Source organism: Uranotaenia lowii, chromosome 2, assembly GCF_029784155.1.
Source record: "Uranotaenia lowii strain MFRU-FL chromosome 2, ASM2978415v1, whole genome shotgun sequence".
NCBI classification, from domain to species: Eukaryota; Metazoa; Arthropoda; class Insecta; order Diptera; family Culicidae; genus Uranotaenia; species Uranotaenia lowii.
Genome location: NC_073692.1, coordinates 202,922,328 through 202,924,696, shown reverse-complemented (window position 1 = coordinate 202,924,696; position 2,369 = coordinate 202,922,328).

Sequence of the window (2,369 nt, the reverse complement as noted above, 5' to 3'; positions counted from 1 at the left end):
GCGGAAGTCTTTTTTTTTTTTGTTGATACCTAAGCATTCAGCAGCCAAAGTAAACCATCCTTATCAAATCCGCCACTCAATGCGGTCGCTTGAAGCTGTTGGTTTCCAATAAATTTCAAAATACATGTTACCTTTTCCCCATCGCAGATCTAAGGATGGGATTTTCGCTTTCCGAAGCAAATTGTAGAAATTAGGTACGCTCTTTACGTGTGGGGCCCACGTACTAAGCCCGAACGGTCACGGTTTTCTTGTAGCCCAATCATCTCACTCTCTAGCAGTCTAAGTAGAAGGTGTAAATCCTGAATTCCACCATATGGGAAAAGGATCCTCTACGGTCTGGCTAGAACCTCGATGCCCTACGAAAAACTCCCATTTCCACTCCACGGAGCTCACATTAGATTAGAGACCTCGGCATCGCACACATATCGAGGCGCCGATGTTTACCTTTCATCAAATTACTCAGGTATACCAACACAGACCGTCCGTCGTCGTGGGAGTTTTGGTCTCTGCTAGCAATGATGGCAAGGGAGGAATGGATGCTGTAAAACGCCCTCATCCGGTAGCATATTTTACATACATATGTTCGCCAATAGAAAAGAAGGAAACATTGACAAAAAAATTGGTTTCGAAAAATAATTAAAAATATTGAGTTCTTGTTTGTAACATTGTGTCAGTAAACTTTTTTGAGTCTTAGGTTGATGTATTTGTTCTGATTTCTCAACAATAATTGTGGCATAGAGAACGAATGATAAAGTAGGTTAAAATCCTGTATAGTCAATGTTAAGAAATCCCAAATATTATTAGTCTGCTCCTCGTTTGTTCAATAAATAAAAATTTCTCTCGAAAAAAACATGGATTGGATAAGTTATTTGAACAGTTCAAAAATACTATCACCAATAAAATTTTCAGGTAGCTGCATTAAACCAAAGAAAACAGTCTCCTGAACAGTCTTCCGAAAAATGCCGATTTTAGGAAGCTTTTCAACCAATAAGATATTTTCGAGGACAAATAATTTGAGCTACATTAGCCTACATACAGACACAGTCAAAACTACCAATTTATTCATTAAGGAAATTTTCCTTTCCACCGATCTTGTGTCCCAAGGCTCCTATAATGGTCCATAATATACTTGCGAAATATAGCCTGCGGTCAAAGATGGTTATTTGTCTTGCTTTCTCCAATTTCAGTCATCCGTTTTCGGGAAGGCCAACAATCATGAAGTCATTTTACTAACCACACACACGCACACAACCTACGAATTTGATGCGTCTACATTTTATGCTCGACAAAAAGGAGCTTTCTTACTTCGATACTATATTACACAAATGTCTCCACTTTCTCGGTTGGGCTCTAAATTTATGAAAATCGTTTCGCATTTCCCGACCGACGCAAAGTGATGCGTTTAATTGGATTTCTTTTCTCTCTTAATATTTCCTCTTTCATTCTCTCCCTTTGATTAACGACAAACGAAGTTAAAGAAAGCGAGATAGAGAGTGGGTGCAGATGTCGCAGGAATCTTTCGCGACGTACTTCATATTAATCAACAACAACAGAAAAAGAAGAAACGAAACTGTGGAACTTTATCTTCTTGGAAGAAAAAAAAATCTGCAGCAACCAGCTCCATCAAACAGCTGAGCTGGCGGAAAATGAAAAAGTGGAAAAAAAAGTTGGCAAGAAAGATGGAAACAGTTTCGAAGAAAAAAATATGGCAAAAAGAAAATTCGTGTCCTGGCTCAACTTTGGAATGTTTCTTTTCTACTGAGGCTGGGGTTGTTTTTTGCCGGCTATCGGAATCAATTTTCTCTTTTTCATTGCCAGTTTTTTTCTTCTCTCGTCTTGAATCGGGATCAAGACTATCATTGGATGAGGAAATTTGTTCGAAAAGGATAGTCTTTATCTTTGAGCTTTGACCCGGGTATTGCAAAAATAGTTGCACGCCGCTCAGGAGTGTACATGAAACAATTTCCACCTCTGTGTTTTTTTTTTCAATATCATCAGTACAGGTGCAGACGATCACTATTCTAGGAATAGATTCGAAAGATGCTGGATTATAGCTTTTTTCTTTTGGAGAGTCAAAAAGCTTAAGAAAAATGATAAAAGTATTTGTTCATTAACTTGAGATGTTTTCATTCCAATTCAGAAGAAAATGATGGAGATGCAGATCTACAAAAATGACGTACCGTAAAACGGGGTAAGATTTATCACTTTTTTCAATATTTCTCGATTATTTTTTCTGTTAAGAGGAATGTGGCATGTTTCATATTTTTAAAACCACTGGACTTCTATGATCGTAAAACATGGTTGCAGAAATTTATTAGACTACTTTAAATTTGATTTAAAAATCGGTTTCGTCTTTGTTTAGAAATTGA